Here is a 12375-nt window from a genome sequence, read left to right as displayed (position 1 = left end):
GGTAGGACTGTAGTCATCCCACTGGATTCAAGATTTGACCTGACCCATATCTATGAGAAAGCACAAGAATAAGAAAATAAGAATTAGCACTCTTCCTTTCTGTTTTGTTTTGTTTTGTTTTGAGTAAGAAATTTGCAATTATATTAATTTTTAATGGTGATCTTCTGCAACTATATTTCCTTGAGGACGACATTTAATGACAGTGAATTGTATTAAAAATCCCACCAACCGGGCGCCTGGGTGGCTCAGTGGGTTAAGCCGCTGCCTTCGGCTCAGGTCATGATCTCAGGGTCCTGGGATCGAGCCCCACATCGGGCTCTCTGCTCATCAGGGAGCCTGCTTCCTCCTCTCTCTCTCTGCCTGCCTCTCTGCCTGCTTGTGATTTCTCTGTCAAATAAATAAAAATTAAAAAAAAAAAATCCCACCAACCAAGCATACAACTACATTTTATAGTTATTTTATATAAGAAATAAATTTTATGATCTTTGTTCTTCTTAATGTGGTTATGAATCAATTGTAAATAAATGAAAAAAATATAGTAATACACAATCAAGTCATTTCTATGAAAATATAATTCTAAAATAATTTGTAAACCATTTTTCAGTTACTAAAGTAAACAAATGTACGAATGAAAGCAAATTTTTAATTTTTAATTTTTTTTTTTTTTTTTTTTTTTTTTTTTTTTTAGAGAAAGAGCATGGGGAGAGGGGTCAGGTCTCTGGTAGAGAAGGAAGAGGGAGAGGGAGACAGAATTCCAAGCAGTTTCCACACTCATCATGGAAGCCTGATTCAGGGCTCAATCTCACAACTCTAAGATCATGACCTGAACTGAAATCAAGAGTTGTGCACAACTGACTGAGCCATCCAGGTGCTCTGAAAGCAAAATTAAAAAATATATATATATTGGCATCAACATAAAATTACACAATATTCTTGGGACACCTGAGTGGCTCAGTCAGTTAAACATCTGCCTTTGGCTCAGGTCACGATCCCAGAGTCCTGGAATCGAGTTCCAAAGCAGGCTTCTTGCTTAGCAGGGAGCCTGCCTCCCCCTCTGCCTGCTGCTCCCCCTGCTTGTGCTCTCTCTCGGTCCCTTACAAATAAATAAAATCTCTAAGAAAATTACACAACATTCTTATACAAAGACTAATAAAAATAAACCACCATATAACCTAAATTTGACTTATTTTATCATCTCAAAAGTTTTCTAGGAATAGCTAATAAAGCCAGAAAGTTGTTAGATTTATTAAATATATGCATTGCGTTGATAAAATGTATGAGCACTAGTAAGAGAAAAGAAACCTATCCTTAAAACATACATGTGTTTTATGTGTCAGAGAAGATTTTTCTCCATTTCTTATACCAAGTACAACTAAAAACCCTGGATAAATGATATTTTCTCCCTCGATGCCACAAGTTATGTATGCTGCATCTCTCTTGTTTTCTGATTTCTTTCTGCTTCACGCATTCTAGATTTGGAACTGAGGAAACTGACAACCTAGAAATGCCAATGGGTATGCACAATAAAAGCCCCAACAAAAAGCCTATTCTGTCAGACAAAAGACCAGGAAAAACAGCATCTTAGCATGACAGAAAACTTTTAGAAAATAACTGCTCTGTGGCAGCCAAAGCCCAAACCAAAACAAACCTGTGGCTTCTCACTCATCTATACCTGAGAAGGTTAAGTGGTTGCTAGGCTGTAATAAGGTCCCCAACATCCCATCGGAGCAATGTCACAGAAAGCAAGTGAGGACCTGAGGTTTTCATTTCTGGAAACCTTGTTGTCAGAAGATAAAACAGGGGGAGCATGAACTTTTATACCTTACCAGCAATAACAATACACCCCCTCCTTCCACAGTGTGATGGTGTTAGAAGTAGCCACACGTGGAATTCAAATTTTACCATCTCCAGGGCTAGAATGCTGCCCCCACTACAGTGTCACGGAAACTACATGGGAAACTAGAATACCCACCTGCACCAGCCTTAAGGAGGAACAACACCCACCTCAGGTATCAACGAAGGGTAAGTGGGAAAGCTATATTTCTACCTCCATCTGTCAGTAATTGGACAGTATCCCATCCCTTTTCTCACCAGAGTGGTGTCAGAGAAAGCCAATTAAAGAGAAACTATGACTCTAGCTCCCCTGAGTCCAGATACTGCTAACATAATACAAAAATATTCAGGTTTCAATCAGTAATATTTTTCATGCAATAACAAAGAAGACATTATAATAAATACATTTTTAAAAAGATAATCAATAGATGTCATTACTGAGATCAAAGAGATGTCAGAATTATGTGACACAGATTTTAATGTAGCCGTGTTAAAAATGGTCAGCTTCAATGATCAGTTATGAACACAACTGAAACAAATGCGGAAGTAAAAATACCCAACAAAGAAATAGAAGACATAGGGATGAAACAAGTGGACATTTTTGAACTAAAAAAATAAAATAACCAAAACAAACAAACAAAAACGCCTCTGTGAGTGGGCTTGACAACTAAAAAGCAGGACAAAGGAGACAGAGGAAATAATGAACTTAAAAATGTAATGTTAGAGGGGCACCTGGGTGGCTCAGTAGGTTAAAGCCTCTGCCTTCGGCTCAGGTCATGATCCCAGGGTTCTGGGATCGAGCCCTGCATCGGGCTCTCTGCTCAACGGGGAACCTGTTTCCCTTTCTCTCTCTGCCTGCCTCTCTGTCTACTTGTGATCTCTGTCTGTCAAATAAATAAATAAGTAAAATCTTTAAAAAAAAATGTAATGATAGAAATGACCCAATCTGAATGACAAAGAAAAAATAGACTGGAAAATAAAAAATGAACAGAACTTCAGGGACCTGTGGGGCTATGACAAAAGAGCTACATTTGTGTCATGAAGCTCCATGTCTTGGCATTATATTCAGTTTACTCAATTTTGGGTATCTTTATATTCAGGTATTAAGAGCATATTCTATTAGATTCATCAAAACCTCAAAACTCCTAAGAACTACTTTGAAACACCTTTCTCTAAATATAAAGCTTAGCAGAAAAAAAAAATGTTATTTTAGGTTTATACTTTACCAAAGCACACGTCTTGCTTCCTGGTCCAAAAACCTCCCATGAGCCCAACCAATCTATCATGGTAAGAATCATTTACTCAACTTAGTGCAACCAATCTTTATTAAGTACCTGCAGAATCATTTACTCAACTCAGTGCAACCAATCTTTATTAAGTACCTGCAAGAGGCCAGACCTTCTGAATTTCACATCTGTTCTCCCTTCCTGGCATGGATTCCTTTTATCTGGACCACATGGCAAATTCCCATTCTTCCAACAAATTCAGTCCAAATACAGTCATTACAGACTCTCAAAAAGATATGTGAGTTCCTTCAGTTTTACTTCAAATTTGATACATCATACACTGATTTCCGCCTTCCTAACTACATGAAATGCTCTCAGAGGCTAGGAATCTCTCTTTTCATCTTTTTTATTCCAGTTGCATTGAAATGTCTTCTGTCACAAAATTTATTCATAATTATCTGTTGCATAAGTAACTGGATCAATGTATTCATCTATGCATCAGATATTTTTTATTGCCTAATCACTGCTAGTATGCATCACAGTGCCCAGCATATAATTAATTCTCCAGAGATACTGTATTGGGGAAAAAAAAAATTTAAAGAAATTGTCAGCACTTAGTGGTGTCCAAACTTATATTACAATAATCCTTCCTGAATATATGTGTATTTTAAATATACAATGCATGTTTCCTACTACAATAATATATCCAGGACCTTTAAAAAATACAAAAAAAAATTGTAAAGATGGAATAAACAATGTTTATACAATAATTTATAAATATTTTTAAGTAATGATAAATAATTTTAAAGTCTAGGCTTTAGTTTAATTTTTATCAAGACTTACAGTATCTTTTAGAAATATCTTGGTTTTTATTTATTTTTATTTTTTATTTTTATTACTTTTAAAGGTTTTATTTATTTATTTGACAGAGAGAGGCACGGCGAGAGAGGGTACTCAAGCAGAGGGAGTGAGAAAGAGAGAAGCAGGCTTCTTGGGTTGATGTTGATCCCAGGAAATCCCAACACCCTGGAATCATGACCTGAGCCAAAGGCAGACACTTAACGACTGAGCCACCCAGGCGCCCCATATCTTGGTTTTTAAAGAGTAAGAAACAGTACTTTGAACAAATAAGAATTTTATTTTTTTTCTTGTTTTAAAGAGCACAGAGATGAGAAGTCCATAGCTATTGCATCTTTTCAACTATGTTTTCAAGGACCACTATCCTGTCTTCCTATTCTGTTGTTTTCAAAGTGTGACTTTCTTTATGTTCACACAATGGCTGCTACATTTTTCATAGTCATCTGTTATGTAGGCAAGAGGTAAAATCAGGGTGAGGGGCACAAAGGCAAAGATTGAAGAGGCATATCCTCAAATTATTTTCCAGAATAGTTGCTGCTTGTATTTCTATGTTTAAAACTGTGTCACAAGTCAAGTCTAAGAAACAGGTTAGCCTGGGAAAATATTTTGGCTTAATCTCTAGGATAGTGGAGTAAGGAAATGGCTTCTGTCTAAATATGCCACTGTTTCTGGTCTGACTAACATAGCTCAAAGTAGTAGTCACTAACAACTAAAAAAAACCCCAAAAAACAAAAAACAAAAAACAAAAACCACAACAAATTGAAATCAGAGGAATAGACAGTTTACATGCATTTATTAACTATGGAAAGAAAGTCATCATCTTCCCTTAATGTTGTCCTTCTAAAAACTAACTAGAAATACCATTTTTTAAAAATGGGTGCCTGGATGGCTCAGTGGGTTAAAGCCTCTGCCTTTGGCTCAGGTCATGATCTCAGGGTCCTGGGATCAAGCCCCCCATGGGGCTCTCTGCTCAGCAGGGAGCCTGCTTCCCTTCTTCTCTCTCTGCCTGCCTCTCTGCCTACTTGTGATTTCTGTCTGTCAAATAAATAAATAAAATCTTAAAAATTTTTTTTGATATTAGTCTAAAACCAACTGAAACTTTTTTTAAAATTTTTTAAGATTTTATTTATTTATTTGACAGAGAGAGAGATCACAAGTAGGCAGAGAGGCAGGCAGAGAGAGAGGAGGAAGCAGACTCCCTGCTGAACAGAGAGCCCGATTCGGGGCTCGATCCCAGAACCCTGAGATCATGACCTGAGCTGAAGGCAGAGGCTTAACCCACTGAGCCACCCAGGCGCCCCCCAACTGAAACTTTTATTTCAAAAATTTGAAACAAGAAAAAAAATAGTTATAAAATTTCTTATGCAATAGGAGAGTATGTATCGGCAGACATTCCATATAATTATGCCAACATTTGCAAGCCTTTGGTTATGAATGTTCTTTCCTTAGTACAGTAATGAAAATGAACAAAGACTGGTGGCACTATCTTCAAACATTTTACACAGCAAAACTTCCACTATACCCTCAGGATACTAATTTACTGAAGTTGGCAGTTAGTGAGGCAAAGTATATCTATAGGTTAAGTGCTTGAAAAGAGAGTGCTCTTGTTTTTTATAAAGTTGCATATTAATAGAAGCTGAATAGTTCCTTGTTGCATCCTTTTAGACATTTTTGTGCACCTCCTTACTACAAGCAGGTAGTGGACTTTGGAGAACTTTGGTGTAAAATTCTGTAAAATTTTTGAATTTAAAATTTCAGACATATTTTAGAGAGAGCATTATGGTAAATGTTAATTCTAGTTCATGATCATTAATTCTCTTCTATGACAGGAGATAACTAGTTATCTAGGAGATAACTTTCATTGACACTTCATTGAAGGGTGAAAATATTACCATTAGTTTTCAGATTCATAATCTGGTTCCAGGCCCCTACTCTTTTTAAATTTCACTTCCCTTTCCCACTATTCTGTTTTATATGTCTATTTTACCAGCAAATTGTAATTCAAAGAAAATACTCAAATTTTCTCACTTATGGAAAGACTATTTTGAACTGTTCAGTGTCATAGTAGTTTTATGCTTCAACTTGTTCCAACAGGTTATACTTTGAGTGCAAATTCAATATCAAAATGCACTCAATATCAACTACATGCTTACCTTTTCAAAAAAATAAATTTCACATCCTTAGGGTTTTAGATTTACCATGAGATGAGTTTTATTTCTAAGTAACTTTCTATTTTTCTGGCTATATTTCCTCATGCAGTACATTAAATTACCTTTCTAGACATTCACTAGGCAAATCTACATTTTTTTTTAATTTAAGTGCTAATTACACATTTCTACATAAACCTCTGTATTTGTTTCTATCCCCAAATATAATTTTCTTTTCGAAGATGAATTTAACTTGGTAACATTCCTCACTTTTTTATAATTAATAATTAACATAAGTGGTATAATATTCATTTAATTACTACTGTAATTACTGAAGATGTGTTTCTTGCATTTCAGTTTTGCTTGAAACAGAATTATAACCAAGTGACCATTAAAATATAGGTATTTTTTTCAGACGACTGTAACACCTGTCTTGAGAACATGACTACTCTACTTCCTAAGAAGACTACATATATAGTCCTAGTTTCTTACAACAACGCGGACCAAAGTAGAGTAATCTGTACTTATCTGCAGTTTCGCTTTCTGCAGTTTCCCTACCTGCTGTCAGTGTTATCCTCCTTTTGACGAATCATCAGAAGGTCAATAGTAGCCTGACTCTACCTACGTCCCAACGCCTGCGTCATTCCACCTCCGGTTAGTTGACCGCAGGCTTTTATCGTCTCGCATTGTCAGAAGATGGGTAAGTAAAGGACTATATTTTGAAAGAAAGATACAATATTCATGTAACTTTTAGTACTGTATACTGTTATAATTGATTTATTTATTATTAATTATCATTGTTAATCTTTTACTGTGACTAATTTATACATTGACTTTTATCATGGGGGTGGGGGTAACTGGGTGGGTCAGTCAGGTAAGCGTCTGATTTTGGTTCCCACAGTGATTTCCGGGTGCCGGGATTGAGCCCCTCCCGGGGCTCCTTGTTAGTGGGGAGTCTGCTTGTCCCTCTCCCTCTCCCCTTCACCCCTGTTTGTGCTGTCTTGCTTGCTCTCTTGCTCTGCTTTCTCTCAAGTAAGTAAAATCTTAAAAAAAAAAAAAGACATCATCGGTACGTATGTATAGGAAAAATCATAGTATATATAAGGTTCTTTACTATGTGTAGTTTCAGATATACACTGAGGGTCTTGCAACAGACGCCCTGCAAATAAGGCGGTATTATTGTATTAGGCAGGTAGTAAAAACCTATAGTTACTGAACTGAACTAAATTTACATTCAATCTTCTAAAATAATGTTTTATTTTATTCAACAATATTATGTATGAACAATGATCGTATATATATTATAGGTAATAATTAGAAATCAGGGGTGCCAGAGTGGCGCATTCTGTTAAGCGTCCAGCTCTTGATTTCAGCTCAGGTCATGATTGCAGGGTCAGGAGAGCGAGCCTTGCATCCAGCTCTGCATTAGGCATAGAATCTGCTTAAGATTCTCTCTTTCTTCTTCTTCCTCTCCCTCTGTCCCCCTGCCCCACTTGTGCCCTCTGTCTCTCTAACAAAATATTAAAAAAAAAAAAAAAGGAAAAAATAAAAGAAAAATTAAGTTCCATGCCTTTTCAGGTAATATTACCAATAAGGTCTTTAAAACATATTTCATACATAAATAAAAATATCATAATGATATTAATATACCTTTCTTTTAAAATGTTTGTCCGTTTTTAAAAGCATATTTTTTAAAAAAAAAACAGTTTAGGTATCTTCAAACATAAATTTGATACAAAACCTTTGATTTTAGAACTATAATCTTGCAAAGACTTTGTAAATGACCCTCTGTGAGCTCGTTCCTTATTCATAAATCTTGGGTTGAACTTGATCTATGTAGTCAGTAAGACTGACCCTTATGCAATTAAAGCAGATAGTTCATTTATTCATATTAGAATTTAGTTAGCAATAGATCATTCTTGCAAGTTATTTATACATACTAAAGGTTAGTGCTACAAATCACCCTTGCTTTTACTCTGTGTCACTTTTCCTCAAAGAAGAAAGGAGAGACAATTATGAATTTGACTCTATGGTAGCACCCAATATATTAATTATAAGGTTTTTTTTTTCCATAATTCAGGTTCCTGTATCCCATCCTTAAGCATGTGTGTGTAGCCATGGAAGCATGTATTCCAAGAAAAGCTACCCATTGTTTTCTTTTTCCTTTTCTTTCTTTTCCTTTTTCTCTTTCTTTTCTTTCTTTTCCTTCCTGCCTGCCTTCCTTCTTTTCCTTTTTTACCTTGTACTTTAGTCTTTTTCACCTTGAACATAATTCAGTGTAGGAGTGGGTTAATTTATGTGGGATGCAAAGAAGTCTTTAACACAATGGAAATGTCTGCTCTGCCAAGCATTGATCCTGAGGTCAATCCAGTTTGTTTCTATTCCACCGTAAATGAATTAACTAAACAAACAAACAAACAAAACATAACCTACTATGTGCCTAACTAAGTGACCAGATACTAAAAATAAAAAGGAGAATATGAGCAAACTCAGTTCTCAAAAACCTTCTATTGTGTCTCAGTGGCCACTCACCAACATTCTCCATCCTTGACTATGTACTATTACATATTAAACTTCTCTCATTTCATAGGTAATCCTCTTTTAATGAACAAATACCCCCAAATTACTTTCTGATCCATGTCTTAATTGTTAGCTAACATTACTATATATATAGACACTAACAGTCATTAGTTATGTGCTTTACATACATTATTATTTAATCCAAAGAAAAACTCTATAAAGTGGTCTTCTCGATACCCACTTTTTATAAATGACAAAGTTGTGACTTCGGTGGATGGAGAAATTTAGGCAAGGTCCCACAACTAGTATCCTACTCTGTAATCCCATGGACAAAGTCTTCTGACCCCAATGCCAAATTCTGTTACTAAGGCAAAAATTTAATCACAATTTGTATTTTCTTTAAGTAAATTCATATAAATCAAATCTCTTCCCAAACTGTTAACACTAAACATGATATAAAGAAATTGCTCTTTTTCCACTGTCTACGATTATGTATAACCTTATTTCCAACTACTTAATCAGATTGAATTCTTGAGAGCAATCTCGCATGGCAGATATTACTATCCACCATTTTCAAATGGAGAGAATCTGGCTCAGAAACTTCAGGAGGTTTTGTCCAGTATCACACAGCCAAGTGCCCACGCTAAAATTTCAGCCTCCATTTTCTAGCTAATTTCCTCTGTTCTTTCCATGATCCCTGTATAGTTTTTAACACATTTTGGTGAAACATGTTTAAATGTGTCCTGTCTTTAGTCATATAACTTGGTTTATTCTAATAATCTATATAAATAAACTTGGCAAAAAAATAGAAAATGAAATGGGAGTAGTTGTACTTCTGTTTAATCTAACAGCAGAGTAAAGGAGTAGAGTAGGAGAGTGGCCAAATAGCAAGTGAATGAGTGAATTCCTTCTCAAGACCCCTGACTCCATAGTCCAGAGCAAAACAGACGTTTGTTTTTTTGTTTGTTTCTTTGCTCATTTTTAAATCATGTTGGAATTTTTTTAAGGATTTTACTTATTTGATAGAGAGAGCACACATAGAGGGAGCAGCAGGCAGAGGGAGAGGGACAAGCAGGCTCCTCCACTGAACAGGAAGCCCCCGATGTAGGGCTGGATCCTAGGGTGGGATCATTACCTAAGCCGAAGGCAGACTTTTAACCAGCCTAGCCACCTAGGCACCCCCAAAACAGATATTTGAATATCCCTACCTCCAAAGAAAAAGCTGTCTTAACATCATTTATAATCATGTCTGCAAAAGACCTATCTAATTATGATTCAGCACCAGGAAATTATATATATTTAATGTGGCAATAGAATTTATTGAATTATTTTATTACAATGATAAACACTCTACCTTAGATTTTATATAGCATAATCATTGTCTCAGAACTCAAAAGAACTAGTGAAAATTGAGTATTCCATAACAAACTGTCATTTGAAAAAGGAATACTATACATGTGTAGTGTTAAATACATGAAAAATCATGATACACTCTCAAGTTTGATTCAAGTATTCTCTGATTCTGTAGACAAATAAAAATGAAGTTTGATTTTCAAACTCTAATGTGCTTATGAATCCCCTGGGGATCTGGTTAAAATGTAGATTTGGATTCAGTAAGTTTGGGGTGGGGCCTGATTATCTGCCTTTCTAACAAGCTCACCAGGTTTCTTGGAATACATAGAGTTTAAGAGATGTATTGAAGGGATATGTGGATGTGTCTCTAGTAATTAAAAATAATTAATACTGAAGGATTAAGTAGAATAATTCCTCCTTCATACTTACCTCAGTGCCTATTTTGATAGGAGACTTAGCACTTGGAGAGCTTAGGAGCCTCTTTTAAATTAACTAGAAAAACTAGTGCTCAGATAGAAAAAAGATTTCAGGCAGATACATGTAGAAGGCACACTTAAAAAAAAAGATTTATTTATTTATTTATTTATTTATTTATTTATTTGAAAGAGAGAGAGAGGGTACACAGAGGGATGGGGAGAAGCAGACTCCCAACTGATCAGAGAGCCCAGTGTGGGACTCCATCCCAGGACTCTAGGATCCTGATCTGAGCCAAAGGCAGACACTTAACCGACTGAGCCACCCAGGCTCCAAGGGTACACTTTTGAAGTCAAATTGCAATGGGGAGATTCTGGACTTTGGGAAGCAAACCACCTTAGAGCAAGAGAGTGTTGAACTATTTAAGTAGAAAGATATACCAGAAGAGACCACGGGTTCTACCTGGAACCAATAGTTAGAGCTTGTGGTAACCTGAATGTGCCCCTTCTAGATATCCTGATGAAGTGTATATTCTGAGGCATTAGAGAGCCAAAAGTCCCAAAATAAATAAGTACAAAATAAAACTCCTACACATCTCAGCTGTCACCTTCAATCAGTTAAGTAGCAGTTGCTAGAACTTCAAATAGTCAACTAACCAGGTTAGTAATAAGGTTGCAATGAGAACAGTCAGTAATCTTCAAAGGAGAGCTGTCCACCTGCTAGTGAGGAGGAAGTGACATTTGAGTAACAGATAAAAAAAAAATTTGCTTGCTTCTGTAGTTTTGGTCCAAGCAACTATTTTAACAACTAAACAATATAATATATACTGTAAAATATAAAGTAACATTATTATCATTCTGAGATTTACAACATTTTCAGAATATTAAAAGAAGTTAGGTATTTTGGGGATTTGTTTTTAATCTCTTAACTCTAATGTCAGCTCTTTGTGGATGATAGCTGTAGCAATCAGATTTAAGTATGCTAAATGTTTCCATTTGAAATTTTAATGGGGTAAGTAATTATTATAAAATATGTTGATTTCTCATTGTCAGTGAAAATTACAATGCAATGCACAGCAAGCTTTTAACTGAGTGAAAATAGTTTTTATAGTGTCAGTTTATGGCATACCATCAGTAATTGTCTAAGCAACCATTATATTTTTATTGGGGACACATATGGTAAAACAACGGAAATATCCATGTAAAGTCTTTACATTGCTTGTTTTTTTTCATAGTGTGTGTTATATTTAAATACCAGTCTGCCAGGTTCAAATTTACTGCTATAGCGAATTCCTAATGGGAATATTTTAACCCTTCAGGTATGAATATAAAGCAATTATATTGACTCTACAATCCAAAATGCAAAAGTCAGTAATTTTTTTAACAAACATATTTCATTATACTGTCAAATATTTTTTGCAGAATACATTGGCACATTAAAATCTCAGAAATCACTTGAAACATGAAAATGTCCACAAGCTAAAACCACAAATTATAAAACATATCCAATAAATCACATGAAACTTGGAAGAGGATTAGGGAGGCATCTGATGACCAATTCATGGCACTTTAGATTGTAAACTAAAGAAAAGAAAGTCTTGAAAGTCCAAGACCCAAAAGGTGGCAAGATTTTCAGAGCTACAGTGAGACTTGGGATGCTGACTGGCCTTAGTCAAAGTGGATGGTCTCAGTCCTTCCCTAGGTTGGCCACTTTTAATGTGTTCTTGTTCTCATGCTTAGACATTCTGGAGCTCACTTGACCTGCTATGGCCTTCAGCAGGTGCTGGGGAGCCCTGTTAGTATTTCCTATGTCCTGTATCCAAACCCTTGCTATTGGCAGCACAATGGTCACATTATCTTTGTGACCAATATAGTTCACTGGTTATGTCTGAAATTTAAGATACCTTAGTATTTAGAGTGGGGTGTATGTGTCCGTATGTATGAGAGAGAGAGATAATTAATATTAATATAACCCTTGGGATGGTTAGATAATATCTGTAGGACCCTAATTAGGAATATACAATT

General features: G+C 35.6%; 1 long non-coding RNA gene across 1 annotated transcript in view; it reads left to right on the top strand.

The window, feature by feature from the left end:
* Window positions 1–6712: 6712 nt before the first annotated feature.
* The window catches only part of LOC125094743 (uncharacterized), a 48978-nt gene continuing 43315 nt past the window's right edge, over window positions 6713–12375 (top strand). The window contains exons 1-2 of the long non-coding RNA XR_007125676.1: window positions 6713–6764; window positions 11586–11669. This is a non-coding gene — a long non-coding RNA (uncharacterized LOC125094743). The remainder of the gene's footprint in view (window positions 6765–11585; window positions 11670–12375) is intronic.

This window comes from Lutra lutra, chromosome 3 (genome assembly GCF_902655055.1).
Source record: "Lutra lutra chromosome 3, mLutLut1.2, whole genome shotgun sequence".
In the NCBI taxonomy this organism is placed as follows: domain Eukaryota; kingdom Metazoa; phylum Chordata; class Mammalia; order Carnivora; family Mustelidae; genus Lutra; species Lutra lutra.
Note: the sequence above shows the minus strand (reverse complement) of the source record. Positions and strands in the feature narration are given on the sequence as shown.